The sequence below is a fragment of the Schistocerca americana genome, chromosome 6, assembly GCF_021461395.2.
Source record: "Schistocerca americana isolate TAMUIC-IGC-003095 chromosome 6, iqSchAmer2.1, whole genome shotgun sequence".
In the NCBI taxonomy this organism is placed as follows: Eukaryota; Metazoa; Arthropoda; class Insecta; order Orthoptera; family Acrididae; genus Schistocerca; species Schistocerca americana.
In genome coordinates this window covers 62,663,074-62,681,543 of record NC_060124.1, presented here as the reverse complement: position 1 = coordinate 62,681,543, position 18,470 = coordinate 62,663,074, and the positions used below count along the sequence as shown (strand labels likewise).

Genomic DNA, 18,470 nt, shown 5'->3' with positions numbered 1-18,470 from the left:
CAGCTGTGTCTGTGTTAAATCGTCCAAAAAGGCTTCGTACACATCTGGAATTCGCAGTCTTTCGTAAAAGGAACAAATCGTCCAAACGATTGATTCTCCCGACTGACTGCAGTGTTTAACAGTAATAATAAATGTAAAGATCTCTTACAGCAATCCAGCCGCTGATTACCAAGACGAAGGTTCAAATGGCTCTGAGCACTATGGGACTTAACATCTTAGGTCATCAGTCCCCTAGAACTTAGAACTACTTAAACCTAACTGACCTAAGGACATCACACAACACCCAGCCATCACGAGGCAGAGAAAATCCCTGACCCCGCCGGGAATCGAACCCGGGAACCCGGGCGTGGGAAGCGAGAACGCTACCGCACGACCACGAGATGCGGGCAAGACGAAGGACTCCACCAAAGATCCTATTTGGCTGATTTCACGTAATGAAATATTATATTAAAAACTGTACATAGATAAAGGAGAGAAAGAGAGAGAGCGAATGAAAATAGAGATAATACTAATAATCCTCCATTAGTTAATCTTATCACGGATCAGCCAAGAACTGGGAGGGCCTTATTTTACTGTATAGATTTATGTGTGAAGGTGAAGGGATCTTAAAGGCAACAAATACATGTCTATACAGACAAGGCATTACACAGAGATAGCGGCTAGCTGCATTCATCATCTTTTCGTAGATAAAGAGACGGCAACTTATTATCCGAACATTAAAATGTTAAACTGCCTCTCTCTGTATTGTGGCCGTTTGTCTTTTAATGGTCTGCTCAAACGCATTAATTGCATTCGATAACGAGCACCTGTGATTGTTTCACTTGGTTTTAACACCTCATAGTACATGACGCCGAGCCGGTCCCACCAAATGCAGAACATAATCTTGGAGACGTGAATATTCGGTTTGGACGTCGACGTGGAAGCATGCCCGGGATATCCCCATGATTTTTTGCGTTTAGGGTTATCGTAATGAACCCATTTTCCGTCCCCGGTCACAATGCGATGCAGAAATCCCACCCGTTTTTGCCTCTGAAGTAACTGTTCACAAACGCACAAACGCCGTTCAACGGTTTCAGCTCAAACGGGACCTAAGCTCCTTCTTTCTGAATCATGCCCATAACCTTGAGACGTTTTGAAACGGCTTGCTGTGTCTCTCCCACTAATCGTGCCAATTCTTCTTGAGTTTGACGCGAGTCTTTATTCAGCAATGCCTCCAATTCTGCATCTTCGAAAACATTCTCTCTTCCACCACCATGCCGGTCTACGACGCTAAAATCACCGTTCTTGAAGCACTGAAAGCACTCACGATACGTTCGATCACCAACAGCGTCCTTACCGCCGCTGTTTTCTTCATACTGAAACAAAGCCGTAACACCTCCGGCAAATGACGAGAATTATTCTCGTAAACTGACATTTTCAATCAAGAACAACTTTATGATGCAGACACAAATCGACTAATGTTTAAATGAGGTTATATTGATCGAGGTCCAAGCTAACTGCCTGACGCCTGCGATCTGTTTCTTCCGACCGCTACTTGCCGTTATTGCCACCTATCGGCAAACTGCGGAAACAAAGTTGTACACCTTATACTTTCATATTAATGATCAGGCGAATTACAGAATATCGCAAAAAGATTTCTCAGATTCAGTGTTTTGCTCATTATGGACTATGGCGCTCGCGACAGTACTGAAGTACAGCTTTTATTGTAACAATAGTAATTAGACGGTGTACTAGGAGGACTTAATTCCTATAAACCGTGATCTATTTCGAGCTTACCGAGCGAGGTGGCGCAGTGGTTAGCACACTGGACTCGCATTCGGGAGGACGACGGTTCAATCCCGTCTTCGGCCATCCTGATTTAGGTTTTCCGTGATTTCCCTAAATCGCTTCAGGCAAATTCCGGGATGGTTCCTTAGAAAGGGCACGGCCGATTTCCTTCCCCATCCTTCCCTCACCCGAGCTTGCGCTCCGTCTCTAATGACCTCGTTGTCGACGGGACGTTAAACACTAATATCCTCCTCCTCCTCCTCGAGCTTACTTTGAGTTCTTCCAAAACCACCAACACCGACATTCATACTCTGCAAACCACAGTGACTCACGTATGAAGCGCGGGAAGAATGACTGCTTAAATTTTCTGTCCACGCTGTATAGCGCCGACTCGAGAACTTTTCATCTGGCGCCCCCCCCCCCCCCCTCCCCTTCTTTTTTCCTTCGTGCACTTTCAGTTGTGTCAGTTTTCGCTACTAATTCTGATATGCATTGCATAAAATCTTGCACTTAGTCGCCCCTCCCAGCTTGGCGCCCCGAGTGGTGGCTTTTGTCGCTTTGAACCGCATGGCCGCTACGGTCGCAGGTTCGAATCCTGCCTCGGGCATGGATGTGTGTGATGTCCTTAGGTTAGTTAGGTTTAAGTAGTTCTAAGTTCTAGGGGACTTATGACCACAGCAGTTGAGTCCCATAGTGCTCAGAGCCATTTGAACCATTTTTTTGTCGCTTTGGGCCTTAAATCGGCCCTGGCGCTGTAATTTGTCTAACCTTGTTTTCGCGGTCCCTAAGAAGGCGCTGTAGTATAATCACATATCCCCTCACTTAATAATGATTCTTGAATTTTTGTAGCTAGGTTTTCGTGGGATAGTTTGCTTAGAGAACGCAACACCAAGTGCCGTCAAGATTGCACAAATTAACCAAATGAAGCTATATCGTTCCAGAGGCCTTTTCAAGTGCCCAACATCTATGATGTATATATACACGGACTGATGCGACGAATGAAATTGCACCCGGGTCTCCTACTCACCAGGCAGATTCGTTAACCACCATACCACTCTTGCACACTGACTTTGAATAACTGCACGTGCTACACTATCAAGCCTCCCTTCTCAATCCACATTCCCATTCACGCCTCAGTCCCCTTGGTATTCCCCCTAAACTTGAACAGCATTGCAGAGGCTCTCCAACATCTATGAGGTCTGAAACTTGAAAAGGTCCTTGCAACCACATAGTTTTTCATTTGGTTAAAAGCACCTACGCCTGGGTTTCAGGTACGATAGCCTGCTTCGTTTGATGCTCAGGTGCAATTCCAGTGCAGTTGGAGAGCCTCTGTTGTACTGTTCAAGTTTAGGGGGAATACCAAGCAGACTGAGGCGTCAATGGGAGTTTAGATTGTGGGAGGGAGGCGTGCTAGAATAGTCTGTGCTGTTGTGCAAAGCTACTGAGCCAGAGTGGGGCAGTGGTTAGCGCATCTGCCCAGCGAAGAGGAGACCCGGGTTGGATTCCCCCCTTCATAGAAATTCTCATTCGTCGCTTTAGTCTGCATACGTAGTCTACACAAAAATTAAGTCAGCAGTAGCAGATCATGCAATGGGACCAGGGAACTAAATTCAATTTAGTTTTGTCAAGATGCGGTCGTCACCATCTTGAAGAGGCTAACAGTTCAGATTTTTCAGCAGTTCCATGACACTCTCTCATGGGTCAAACAAATCTGTGACCATTTATTTATTTATTTGGTCCTGTTGATTACATATTACGCAACCAGTGTACAAGTAATATAGGACAAGTCAACTGATACAATTACAGTAGTTCATGAACATTTATACATCACATTGCACAGACATTTGTTTATTTACCAAGAACAATTACATGCATGCAGTATTAAAGCCTGCATTATGCCAAAAACAGTTTAAGTGACTGTTTAAAATACTAGAATAAGTGATAGTGCATATTTTTATGCTACTGACACATATAAGCAGGTAAATTTGCTTCATGGTCATGGTTTGAATACAAATTTTAACTGCATTCCTTAAGAAGAGGTCTGTGTGAATGCTCAAGAGTGTGGGATACATGGGAGTTCACATTTTCTCGTAATGATATAGATAAATTTACATTTTATCACAACAATTTCAGTTAAATTAAAAGTAACAGCATCAAATTTATCTTTAAGGGATTTCTTTTCTTAGGCAGTTTCCCTCACTCTTATACCTAATAACCCTAAGTATTCATTCATTTCATAGAAAGTTTGTTCGATGAGGAATAATTTTAGTTACCTTTTGAAAACCTGTACATTATTTATTTGACTGGGTGTTGTGTGATCTCCTTAGGTTAGTTAGGTTTAAGTAGTTCTAAGTTCTAGGGGACTGATGACCATAGATGTTAAGTCCCATAGTGCTCAGAGCCATTATTTATTTCCTTTTTTATATTGATAGGGAGCTTATTGAAGACCTTTATACCTGATTCAGTAACTCCCTTTGCACTTCAGTGAGAGCTGCAGAGCCTTGGTGAAAATTTATCACCTGCCTTGTGTCATGGTTGTGGATGTCACAATTTTTCTGAAGCAATTCCCTGTTGTTTGCTGCAAATAACATCAGTGAGTATATATACTGAACTGTGATGGTAAGTATCCTGAGAGATTTGAAGAGACCTCTGCAATATACCCCATTAGGGACCCCACATATTAGTCTCACTGCTCGTTTTTGTATTCTGAAGACTTTTTCAACACCTGTAGCATTTCCCCAGAAGATTATGCCATAGGAGAGAACAGAATGGAAATATGCAAAATATGACAACATTATTTCTCTGTCCACTAACTAATTTGTTCTTTTCATCTTAGGTGACTGTCTATCTGGATACCTAGGATTTTTTTGTGTGGTTTCATTAATTTTGTGACTGTTAGCATGTATTTCAGGAACTTTATTTTTTGTCAGATACTGTATCATATTGGTTTTTGAAAGATTTAAGGTTAGGTTATTTGCAGTGAACCATTTGTGTACTTGAGTAGGGACTGTCATGGCTGTATCCTGCATTGTGGAGTTGGGTCCTTTTACGAGAATACTTTTATCGTCGGCAAACATTACTATTTTTGCACTGTTATTAATTGTGATTGGTAGATCATTAATGTAGATTAGGAAAATTAGTGACCACGGAATTGAGCCCTGTGGGACTCCATACTTTATATTTACTCAGTCTGATTTTTTCGTGCTGCCCTTCTTTACGATTCTTCAACATCCCCTGTTAGTCCTATTTATTAGTCATATCTGATACAGAACGCACACACTTGAGCAACATTATAGCAAGCCTACACAAATGCTTTTCAAGCGTTCTCCTTTGTAGACAGATTGCATTTCCCCAATATCCTGCCAAGGAACCGAAGTCTGCTCCCTGATTTACCCATGACTGTGCCGATCAATCCATTTGATAATCCCACAAATGGTTACAACCAGGTCCTTTTTTATGAATTGACTGATTCCAGTAGTGACTCATCAACATTATACCATTTGTTTGCATTTTGTGAAGTGCATACGTTTATACTGCTGAAGATTTAAAAGTACTGTAACTTGTCAATCTATGCACCAGTGAACCCAGTGGAACGTTTCTGTGGAAGGTCGCTCACAAATCGCCTGTAAACTGCTACAAGTTTATGGAAAGACCTTGTGACGATTAGCTAAAGGAAATATGAATTTGTTTCTTTCCTATGGTGAAGAGGAAAGTGTTCAAATGGGTACGCTAGCGAACTGGATTCCATTAAGAAACTCACGCTGTTTCGTGACTCAGAAATCGTCACGCGAGCGCTGGAATGTATCTGTTGGCTGTGAAGGTTACCGGGCCGTTACTGCACACGCTCCGGCCGGCTCAGTGGTCTAGGGGTATGATTCCTGCTTTGGGTGCAGGAGGTCCCGGGTTCAAATCCCGGCTGAGCCCTTATATTTTACATTAATGACTATTAAACACAGTAGGTACATAATACAGCTGAGTCATGCTTTCATCAGTCTTTTGTTAATGTGCTTAGTGGTTAAGTTCTGCTTTCACAATTCACTAAAAGGTATTTGGGACAAGGCAAAATGCGTGTACAGGTGATGGAGTTAGAAGCTCAATTTTTTCTAGGTATCTGAATTCACCCCTTCTGTTTCCATGACTTCCTTCTGTACCATCCTGGCATTGTTCAGTCGTTTGTATGCTGTCGTCTCTGAAAGACAAGCATTGTTTAATACGTTCTATGAAGAAAGATTCCTGCGTTGTTATGTAAGTGTAATTATTTCTTAGAAACGTTGAAATTGAGCGAACTCTTTTTAGAAATCTGGCTTTAACATTCTCTACTTTGTTTTCGTTTTTCACCGTCAGATCGGCCCATAATAGCCGAATTGGGCTTGATCAGTATTACCACAGTTGGCAGGGGTGACCTTCTTACCTTGGCTATGTCGTAAAGGGCTTTTTTGCGGCTGCCGCACGCTCTTGTATAGTGTCTAGAAAGAAAGTATTTCCAATTGTTTGCAGCGTCAATCCTAAGTATTTGAAATTGCATACGAATTCTAATGTTAATCCAGCACAGCTGAGACGGCCTCTCTTTGATATTCTACTCCCTCTTCTAAATTTTTTTGATTTCGTCTTTGCGCTCATTTTTTCCATCAAGTTTTCTAGTGCCTATTTTCTGATGATCTCCCTGCTTCGTTGTAGGTCTTGTACGCTCCTGGAGAAAGTGATCTATATAAGCAGTTTTACGTTTCTCGTGTCTGTAGCCTGCCCGATATCTGCTGTCATTACATAAAACAGTACCGGTCTGATCGGATCTCCTTGTAGAACACCGCTTGTTTGGATAATATCCCTCGACATCGATGATATGCCATTGTCTTCATTAATGAGTATCGCTTCGAATTGAGCCCTGATGACCGTCGAAGACTGATCTGAAAACGCCCTGGACAGCGGTGGGGTACCAACGTTACTGTCGCCCGCCATACGGCCAGACAATCAGGAGTGAAGCTTTGCTTTTCATAACAGGACTGTTTGGTTGTCACCAACGGCACCCTTGCACCACAACTGTACGTCGACGACATTCTACGCCCAGTTTTCTTGCCCTTCATAGGAAGTCATCCTGGTCTTATATCGGTATATGTACATCGCAGACACTGATTTCCGTCCCATTCGGAAATTCCTTCATAGTGCGTCGCTTTTTCTGTCTTAGAGCGTACAACAAGCAGAATTAGTTCTTTGCAGATGACGCTAGTACTGTAGTCAATTCTAGCATACATACAGCAACAGAAGAAATGGTAAATAATGTTCTTAAAAGTATTATTGAGCGGTTTCCTGCAAATGGTCTCACTCTCAAGTCCAAAAGGACACAGCATATTCAGTTCTATACATCTAATGTTTAGCGAAAGGTGAGGAAATAATAACTGGACTGGAAACTTCAAAAATTTTAGGTGTCCATAATGATGAGATTTAAACTAAAAAAAAACGCATATTGGAACTGCTAAAAAAATAAATAAAAAACTTTAAGTTGAGCAACATTTGCACTTCGAATCATTGCAAATCTTGGGGCGGGGCAAATTAGAACGTAAATATATTTTGTGTGTTTTCATTCAATAATGGCATATGGAATAATGTTCTGGGGCACTTCATTTTTAAGAAAGAAAAACTTTCACTTTTACTTCTGCTTCAAACATAATCCACCACAGTTCAAAAGAAGCAAAGATGTATATAAAAGCAATCCCAAAAGAAAAAAATAACATTCATTATTCAGCAATAGGGCTGTCTTTAGCACAGAAAGGAATCCTGAGTGCTGCCACCAACACTTCTAATTTCCTACCCAATGATATAAATCGTCTTGCAGACTGCAAACTTGTTGCTTGTAAAATATGCTGGGTAGGAATTACTAATTCAGATGTGTATTTTCAAAAAAAAAATTAAAAACACTTGTAAAGTGCCAGCATGTACCCATATTTGCAAATGAATATGTAATGTGAACGTAAAATGATTCTTCCACATCATTACGATTAGTCATACAAATGATCCCTGTAACATGAAAATAATTAACTAACCAAAGCTAACAAAGGATCCATCCATTTTTATCTTCATACACGCAATGCAATAGGTAAGGCCATGGAGACCAAGCGATCATGGTCTCATGGATGTTCTTTTCGGTATTAGAGATCTGGGTCGAAAAACTGGGAAATGGCACCGTCTGTAATATTTCCTCAACATTTTAAACGACCATCACTCAGTTATATTCTTCACAGAATACTCATTGCTCTCGTGAACCAGCTCATTGACGGCGATACTTCAGGTAGCAACATAGGCAATCTTAACAGTTATGAGATCTTTTGAAGGATGACGTGGAGGACACATAATGTGTGTTTCATTAAAGCAAGCCAGACATAATATTCGAGCGAATGTAACAAAAGTATAACCATGCCTGCGCTGTCCTGCGTGCTATGATAATAACAGTGTAATGACAAAAATGGCAGCACCAACAATAAAGCTGTCACGTTTGTAGTGTGGAAACTAGGGATGAAGAAATCGTAATAGCAATATCTGTAAAGGTAGCATCAAACCTCTCATCTCACCCCCCTCACCCCCACCTTACAGCTGAAGTCCGAGATAATGTATTATTTCGATCTGCCATGAAGCTGATGATAAGTGGAAACAAGAGAGTATTCCCCGAGTGCCATTGTAATTTTTAATTTCTGTGACACCAAAACCCAATCTTATTGTGACCAATAGAGACTAGTGACATAATCAACATATGTTATAAAAGTAAACGAGTCCCCGAACGATCAAGAGAGTTACATGTGTTGTGGCACTCTATCCCCCATCCATGAGGAAGGTGTCCGTTTTCACCTGAAGGGCGTGCTTTTGAAGATATAGTGGCTGAGAAATTTTGCTCTCTAGAAATTTCGAGAACATTCCAGAACATTCTAGAGTATTCGAGAACGTTCCACAACATTCCAGAATGTTCCGGTATGCTCCACAATGATCTGGGATGTTCTAGAAAGTTCGAAGATAGTCTGGAATGTTCGGGAAGATTGCAGAATGTTCGGGAACATCCTAGATCATTTTGGAACATTCCAGAATATTTTCGAATGTCTTGCAATGTTCTGCAACATTGTGGACCATTCGAAGCCTTACGTTGGTTTCTTATCAGTGACGAAGAAAGGAACCGAAAAAGTAGTGCAGTGAGTGAATAAAAACAAACTGTGAAGTGTGAGCAGCCCGAGTGATACAGTGACTGGATATAAATTGAAAATAAAGTGTGAAAAGTGTGCCATACGTAAAAGAGGAGATCTTGCCAGTTCTGAAGCAAAACGGCGAAAACAAAAAGAACAGAGAAAAAACGAAACAGACGACGAGCGCGAAGCACGCTTAAGTTCCCAGCGAACGACAATGAGCACCGTGAGAAGCAGAGAAACCGCAGAACGATTACATGAACGGAAGACTGAAGGCTCAAGCCAAACATGAAAATGCGAAATGCTCGCACGCGGACAAGTAAACATTACGATCTAACAAATGAAGCATTCCACAATGACCAGACGAAAGAATGCCTGCTGCCAAATGATTTCTTTCGGTGTCACTTCGATCAACACTAACAGAGACGAAATTGATTATGCTTTTTCCATCCAAGGACGAATCTGTCACAACTTGGAGTTGTTATTACCACTACCCAACAAAGACCATAAACTTCTGCAAGTACATTTCATAGGAAATGAAGAAACAGAAATTGATCAACGATGCACAAATCTCAGTGGACTGAGACGAGAAGTGGTCCAAGATGTACAAAGGATCTTACAATATCGACTGATTCACATATTCATAACAGCACTAGACCGAATGATTTCTGATGACTATAAAGTTATAATTCGAGCCGACTAAAGACCACCTGGAGAACGCGAACGTCGAGTTAATGCACCTCAGATAGACGAAGTCTCCATCATAATTGTGGTCAATGAAAACACAAGGCGTGACGTAATTGTACAACGAAGATGAGAAGGAGTACAACGCATTGCGGAGACACAGCGTTCATGTGATGCCCTCCAATATCCATCAATGTTTCCGCACGGAGAAGGAGGATATCATTTTAATGTGAAACAAATCCAACCTGAAACAGACCTAGCTACAAACTAAAACGTCACTTCCAAGGAGCTCTATGCTTACCGCTTAGTGATCAAAGACAATGAAACATACAATCACATTCTCAACACTCGCCGTTTATTCCAACAATTCCTGATAAATATGTATGCAAAAGTGGAAACGGAACTCATGCTTTGCATAAGACTATGCACGGAAGAATACATTCATCAAAGAGACGCAGTCATAAATGACGGAAACAGTGATGCCAATAGAACAATGGTAATCTTACCCTCATCATGTATGATGAGTCCATTTCATATGTTCATATACACTCAACATGCCATGACCTATATAAGAAAATATGGACGACATGACCTATTCATAACATTCACATGCAACTCGTTGTGGCTAGAAATCAAAGAACAACGACGATACGGAGAAGCCCCCATGAATAGACACAACATAATAGCCCTAGTTTTCCGGCAAAAACAAATGAGATTTATTGAACTCATCACAAAATACCACATCTTTGGGACCGTTAGATGCTGGATGTACATAATCGAATGGTAAAAACGAGGACTTCCTCACCACGCAATCTCATATGGCTGCACGACAGAATTCATCTCACAGATATCTACAAAATCATCCAAGCTGAATTTCCCAATCAACAAGAAGATCCGGAACTGTACGACATAGTAATGAGAAACATGATTCACGGACCATGCGGACCATTAAAACAGTGCGGCTCTCGCAGCCGAGCGAAGCAGACGTGCGGTGTGTGCTCTCCGCTGTCAGAGAGGGCCCGCGCGCCTTGTTTACTTTTTTCGGCCGACACTAACGTGACGCCGTAGCGCTACAAGACCATGGCAAACCAATACAGAAGATCAACCTTGAAATTCACATTTCGGAACGACTTTACCCGACCAAAGGCGCTCGAAGTCGAACGCTTTTTAAAAGAGGAAGCCAAGATCCCGGCTGCCGACATTGTCGGCATTCACTTTTCGATCGTCAGTAGCACGGTCTATGTAAAGCTCATAAACGAAATTACATGCGACAAGGTGCTTCGTGAAATGAAACAAGAACTCCGCTTCTGCCACGCAGATGGCAATGTTGGCAACGTCGAGGTCGGCCATGCCGCAATGGGACTGCGGACTATCCGCATATTCGAACTTCCATTTGAACTCCCGGCGGCAGAAGTTGTAGCGGCGCTCCGCCCCTACGGCACGGTACACGAACACGTGGCTGAAAAATGGACCCAGTTTAAGACCTATCCAGTACTCAATGGAGTACGCCAAGTGCGCATAGATCTCCAACGACACGTGCCATCCTATCTACAGATCGGAGGATGCCGGGCCATAGTTATTTATGACGGCCAGCCGAAGACGTGTTCCGGATGCGGCAAAGAAGGACACCTTCGTTCCGAGTGCCTCCAGCGTCGGATCACACAACTCCCACCGAAGGACGTTGCGCCACCAGCGGCGAAGACTGTTCTACCCGTGACTTACGCGGCGGCGCTCACGACGTTCTCCACACAACAGACACGGCCGACCGCTTCAGCGGTACAAGAATCACTTTCCACGGACAAAAACCTGGATGATCCGCCGACCTGGCCAGTGGTGGAAAATAGTACTACGACTCTGGAGCTACCGAACGCGACAGACATTGACGGCGGCAAGATGGCAATTGATTCCCTTATTGTACCGACCGAAGCGTTTGTTCCGGCGGAGCGTGAGTCAGTGCCGTCTTCTGACAATGAAGGCCATGTACGGAAACAGCGATCACCGAAACGCCGAAAGCGCCGTCGTCGGACCGTGTCGGAACACAGCGGTTCGCATTCGGCCGGGGAAGAACAACTAACCACTCAAGAAGCCAGCCGCGAAGCTGAGGCTGTTTCCACTGACTCCAACCTTGCAGAACAGACAGAAAAACATGCAGCTTTCGAACATCAGCCCATTGACAGAAACAGTGAGCAGCGGGAAGGTACCAGTGCAGGCAGCGAAGTCGCCCGGTCCCATACTACCAAACATTCCGAGGCTATGGAACATGAACAGACATCCGCGCCCGCTTCGTGGGCCGAGGACGTCGAGACACAAGATCCCGACCCGCGGCCAGCTGAGGCGCCGCCGGATCATGCAGCATAAGCAGCACAAGGAGGACCGCGTTTGGCGGGGGGGGTGACATCACTTCCGATGTTCGCTTCTCTCCAACATGGATAACCTCGCCCAAACAACGCGTTGCCAGGCTTACCGCCTGGCGACAATGAATATCAACATGATCAGTTCTCCTGTCAAGATCCAACTTTTGATAGAAACCATACGAGCCATGGGAGTTGACTTTGCTTTCCTACAAGAAGTGAAAACGACTGCACTCCCGCACTTTTACGGTTACGCCACACATGTGACGCCCGGAAGCCCTGCAGACACCGGAGTGGCAATATTAGTGCGTGAAGGTATTGAAGTTACCGACGTCACGTTTCTTCCCTCCGCGAGAGGAATAGCATTTACGGCACTCAACACCCGATTCATTAATGTTTACGCGCCGTCGGGTACCACAAGACGTCACGACCGCGCCAGATTCTATTCCACAGATGTCGCTCCCCTTTTCCTTGGACGATACGAGCACAGCGTCTTCGCCGGCGATTTTAATTGCGTACTTCACCCCAAGGACCAAATCCCACATTACATGCCTTGTCCGGAACTGGGTGCGATGATCCAAGAACTTCACTTGTGCGACACGTGGGAAAAAGTCCACGGTAACCGCTCTGGCCACACTCATCTTACCAGTCATTCGGCCAGCCGACTTGACCGCATATATGTGTCACAAGATCTCACACACGGTGTGGTGGACGCCGAATTATGGCCTCAAGCCTATTCCGATCACAGTGCCTATATCTGCACTATACACCTACGCCCCCAACAAGTCTGGCGCAGCAATGGCTTTTGGAAGCTCAACATAACTCATCTCCAGGACCTGGATTGCCGTCGGCAAGTTGCAGCAACGTGGACTGACTGTGAACGCCGCCACCCACGATACACCTCGACCCTGGAGTGGTGGCTCCTCTGTGCCAAACCAGCAATCCGTAGGACACTTATGCGTTATGGCAAGGACGTGACTGCGTGGCATCGACAGACCCTCGATTTTTACTACGCGGCACTCAGGGACCTCGACGCCTTACCCCCTTCCCCGGAGAGACAACATGACCAAAGCAGAATCAAGGCTCACATACTATCATTGACGAAGCGTCGACTAGAAGGTGCAGTAGTCCGCTCGCGACGGCACGACCGAACGGTTGCAGAGGAACCCACTATGCACCACGTTGTGGCGGATAAGCGCCGACAACGTCAACATTTAATCACACAACTCAGGACACACGACGGTCGCTTATGTACGACCCAAGCAACCATAGTAAAGGCGGTGGAGGATCATTTTCGTCATCTTTACAAGGAAAGAACCGTCATTGACGAGGCCACTACTGAAGTGTTACAGCAGATAACCCGTACTATCGACGAGGCTACCGTGAATGCACTAACAGAGGAAATCTCACTCGAAGAAGTCGAAGACGCCGTGGACAAAGGTGCGGCCAATAAATCTCCTGGACCTGATGGATTGCCCATCGAATTCTACCGGACTTTCCGTGACATCATGATGCCTCGCTGGGTTATAATGTTCCGCGAACTTATGTCTCCAGACTGTGTTGTGCCGCCAGCGTTTGTAGAAGGTCTCCTCATACCAGTACACAAGCCAGGTGGAGGGCTATCGATTAACGACTATCGGCCGCTTACAATGTTGAACGCCGATTACAAGATTTTCACCAGGATTATGGTGAGCCGTATTAAGACGACTTTGCCGATGATCCTCGCTCCAGAACAGACGTCGCAGGGGGGAGAAGCCAACATACACATGGCCACCGGTGACTGCAGGGACTTAATAGCGATCGCTTCTGCGTGCCGTCTGAGAGCGGCGATCGTCTCCGTCGATTTCCACCGCGCCTTTGATAGAGTGCACCACAACTTCCTCCTACGAGTGATGGACTGTATGGGATTCCCCCCGGGCCTCATCGACACCCTACGGCGTCTTTGGACCGCAGCCAGCTCACACGTTCAGGTCAATGGAAGGACGGTAGGACCAGTACCCATTAAGAGGTCTCTACGACAGGGTTGTCCCCTTTCAACCTACCTTTATGCAATCGCACTCGAGCCACTCCTAGGGGGCCTTAACCACCGCCTATCTGGTATCACGCTGCGGGACGTCACCTTTCGCTATAGGACATACGCTGACGACCTGCTACTGCTGGTTCGTTCCAATGACGAAGTTCAAAGCGTACTAACCTGGATTGAGCGATACGGACAGGCCGCAGGCAGTCTTCTGAACATCAACAAGTCGGCGGCGTTGGACATTGGGCGTGGTCTCGGACCGGAAGCCCTCGCTCCCCTCCCACCAGTTTCTGATCTGCGATATTTGGGAATCACGTTCAAGAAAGATGTACGTAAAACAGCTGCAGCAAACTACCGACGGTTATTACAGATCATACGCGCAATGGTGCGACAGAACCTACTCCGGGACTTGAATCTGCTACAACGTGTTGAATACCTTAACCTCTACGTGGCATCAAAACTCAACCACGTGGCACAGGTCCTCCCACTACCGCTGCAGATAGGTCGCCGGCTTCAGGCGGCCTTCAGTTACTACGTTTCCGCAGGTCATATCTTTAAAGTACGATATGACACTCTTACCCTCCCAGTGCACAAAGGAGGGCTGGGATTGGTCAACGTCAGGGCGAGAGCAGCTGCTCTTTACATGAGCAACATGAGGAAACGATGGAAAAGTCAATATGCCTCTCTCACGGGTCGTTTACTGCAGGTTCTGATGCCAGCCTCTAACGTCCCGCCGGTGTCGGTTGCGCACGTCGCACCACAGCTCTCCCATGTGTCGACCTTCATTCTTGATTACAGCTATGTCAGCTTGAACCTCTCCGCCACACGTCCACCAAAGGCGAAAGATTTTTATACCAACCTTCTGCGGGCTGTTCACCATAACGTGGTGGAAAACAAGTACCCTACGGTTCACTGGCCAAGAGTGTGGAAAACGATACACCACCACTTTCTGTCATCCACGGTGCGTTCGAAGTGGTATCAGATCGCCAACAAAAAATATGCCACACGCCAGCGACTTCACACTATTGGACTGGCAGACTCCCCTTATTGCCCAGATTGTCACCTTTTGGATACCGATGAACATCGTTTTACTTGCGCATCATCGTCCGGAGTTTGGCGACTAACACAGAAGATATTGGCTTGTTACCTCCGGGTCACACCTGATATGATTGACCCGCAGACCCTACTCTGTCCCGATGAAACTTACTTTCCGGCTGCAAAATATCATGCGCTTACATGGTTCAAAGGACTTACCGTCGCCTACATCTTTAGCGACGGAGAGAAAGAGCAGCTTGATTACTGGTGGTTCCTACAAAATGCTCACAACGCCCTCGAACGCACACCGAAATACCGTACGCTCTTCGCAAATTATTTACGCAGCGTTTTCGTTAACCCCCCACTCAGCTGGGGAGTGCCAGGCTGTGGTTAATGTGCTGTGCCGCATCACACTAACGGCTCTGCCTTGCCAGCCATGACCAAAGGAAGAGACAAGCTGCTGCAAGGATACTGTTTTCCTTGAGGCACTAGCGAAGCAGAATGCCTCCGTTGCAGATGCCCTTCAAAGGCGCTATTGGAGATTTCAGATAACGATGCCAAGGCTCCAAGTGGAACCAGTTACATTATTGAAGAACCTTTTAGTTAGAATTACAACAGTGGTTTATATTTTATTTTTTTGATTACTCTTTTATGCCACCTTTGTTGTTGTAACACTTACTTGTAACACTTAGTTACTAGAATTCTCATTTGTACACGCTCCCTAAATGTAATCATATAAAAAAAAGTGCAACGGATAGCCCTAACCTTGATTCCCATACTTCCCCTGGTCTATAGGCAGCTCTCTGGGGTGGGTTTACTCAGGAGCTAACGCCTGAAGTGGATCAAATTTTTTTTGTTATAGGATGACAAGTGGCGGTGGCACTTAGGTTGTTTTATTTTTATTTATTTATTTTTTTTAGTTCCATTTTCCTAAGGGGCTTCTTAAGGGAAGAAAGTGGTTCAACAAGGGGGTAAAAAAAAAAGAAAAAAAGGGGTAGAAATCCATAAAAAAACAAAAAAAAAATAAAAAAATAAAAAAAGGTCGCCGGTTCAATAAAAAAAGGGGTAGAAAAAAAAATAAAAAAAAAGGGGTAAAAAAAAAAAAAACAAAAAAAAAAAAAAAGGGGTATGATTCCTGCTTTGGGTGCAGGAGGTCCCGGGTTCAAATCCCGGCTGAGCCCTTATATTTTACATTAATGACTATTAAACACAGTAGGTACATAATACAGCTGAGTCATGCTTTCATCAGTCTTTTGTTAATGTGCTTAGTGGTTAAGTTCTGCTTTCACAATTCACTAAAAGGTATTTGGGACAAGGCAAAATGCGTGTACAGGTGATGGAGTTAGAAGCTCAATTTTTTCTAGGTATCTGAATTCACCCCTTCTGTTTCCATGACTTCCTTCTGTACCATCCTGGCATTGTTCAGTCGTTTGTATGCTGTCGTCTCTGAAAGACAAGCATTGTTTAATACGTTCTATGAAGAAAGATTCCTGCGTTGTTATGTAAGTGTAATTATTTCTTAGAAACGTTGAAATTGAGCGAACTCTTTTTAGAAATCTGGCTTTAACATTCTCTACTTTGTTTTCGTTTTTCACCGTCAGATCGGCCCATAATAGCCGAATTGGGCTTGATCAGTATTACCACAGTTGGCAGGGGTGACCTTCTTACCTTGGCTATGTCGTAAAGGGCTTTTTTGCGGCTGCCGCACGCTCTTGTATAGTGTCTAGAAAGAAAGTATTTCCAATTGTTTGCAGCGTCAATCCTAAGTATTTGAAATTGCATACGAATTCTAATGTTAATCCAGCACAGCTGAGACGGCCTCTCTTTGATATTCTACTCCCTCTTCTAAATTTTTTTGATTTCGTCTTTGCGCTCATTTTTTCCATCAAGTTTTCTAGTGCCTATTTTCTGATGATCTCCCTGCTTCGTTGTAGGTCTTGTACGCTCCTGGAGAAAGTGATCTATATAAGCAGTTTTACGTTTCTCGTGTCTGTAGCCTGCCCGATATCTGCTGTCATTACATAAAACAGTACCGGTCTGATCGGATCTCCTTGTAGAACACCGCTTGTTTGGATAATATCCCTCGACATCGATGATATGCCATTGTCTTCATTAATGAGTATCGCTTCGAATTGAGCCCTGATGACCGTCGAAGACTGATCTGAAAACGCCCTGGACAGCGGTGGGGTACCAACGTTACTGTCGCCCGCCATACGGCCAGACAATCAGGAGTGAAGCTTTGCTTTTCATAACAGGACTGTTTGGTTGTCACCAACGGCACCCTTGCACCACAACTGTACGTCGACGACATTCTACGCCCAGTTTTCTTGCCCTTCATAGGAAGTCATCCTGGTCTTATATCGGTATATGTACATCGCAGACACTGATTTCCGTCCCATTCGGAAATTCCTTCATAGTGCGTCGCTTTTTCTGTCTTAGAGCGTACAACAAGCAGAATTAGTTCTTTGCAGATGACGCTAGTACTGTAGTCAATTCTAGCATACATACAGCAACAGAAGAAATGGTAAATAATGTTCTTAAAAGTATTATTGAGCGGTTTCCTGCAAATGGTCTCACTCTCAAGTCCAAAAGGACACAGCATATTCAGTTCTATACATCTAATGTTTAGCGAAAGGTGAGGAAATAATAACTGGACTGGAAACTTCAAAAATTTTAGGTGTCCATAATGATGAGATTTAAACTAAAAAAAAACGCATATTGGAACTGCTAAAAAAATAAATAAAAAACTTTAAGTTGAGCAACATTTGCACTTCGAATCATTGCAAATCTTGGGGCGGGGCAAATTAGAACGTAAATATATTTTGTGTGTTTTCATTCAATAATGGCATATGGAATAATGTTCTGGGGCACTTCATTTTTAAGAAAGAAAAACTTTCACTTTTACTTCTGCTTCAAACATAATCCACCACAGTTCAAAAGAAGCAAAGATGTATATAAAAGCAATCCCAAAAGAAAAAAATAACATTCATTATTCAGCAATAGGGCTGTCTTTAGCACAGAAAGGAATCCTGAGTGCTGCCACCAACACTTCTAATTTCCTACCCAATGATATAAATCGTCTTGCAGACTGCAAACTTGTTGCTTGTAAAATATGCTGGGTAGGAATTACTAATTCAGATGTGTATTTTCAAAAAAAAAATTAAAAACACTTGTAAAGTGCCAGCATGTACCCATATTTGCAAATGAATATGTAATGTGAACGTAAAATGATTCTTCCACATCATTACGATTAGTCATACAAATGATCCCTGTAACATGAAAATAATTAACTAACCAAAGCTAACAAAGGATCCATCCATTTTTATCTTCATACACGCAATGCAATAGGTAAGGCCATGGAGACCAAGCGATCATGGTCTCATGGATGTTCTTTTCGGTATTAGAGATCTGGGTCGAAAAACTGGGAAATGGCACCGTCTGTAATATTTC

The 18,470-nt window shown here is 44.0% G+C and overlaps 1 non-coding gene across 1 annotated transcript; it reads left to right on the top strand.

Annotated features, from left to right (window-relative positions):
• The first annotated feature begins 5,619 nt into the window (after positions 1–5,619).
• Trnap-ugg lies at positions 5,620–5,691 on the top strand. Its single transcript has one exon. It is a non-coding gene; the product is annotated as a tRNA-Pro (tRNA).
• The last annotated feature ends 12,779 nt before the right edge of the window (positions 5,692–18,470 follow it).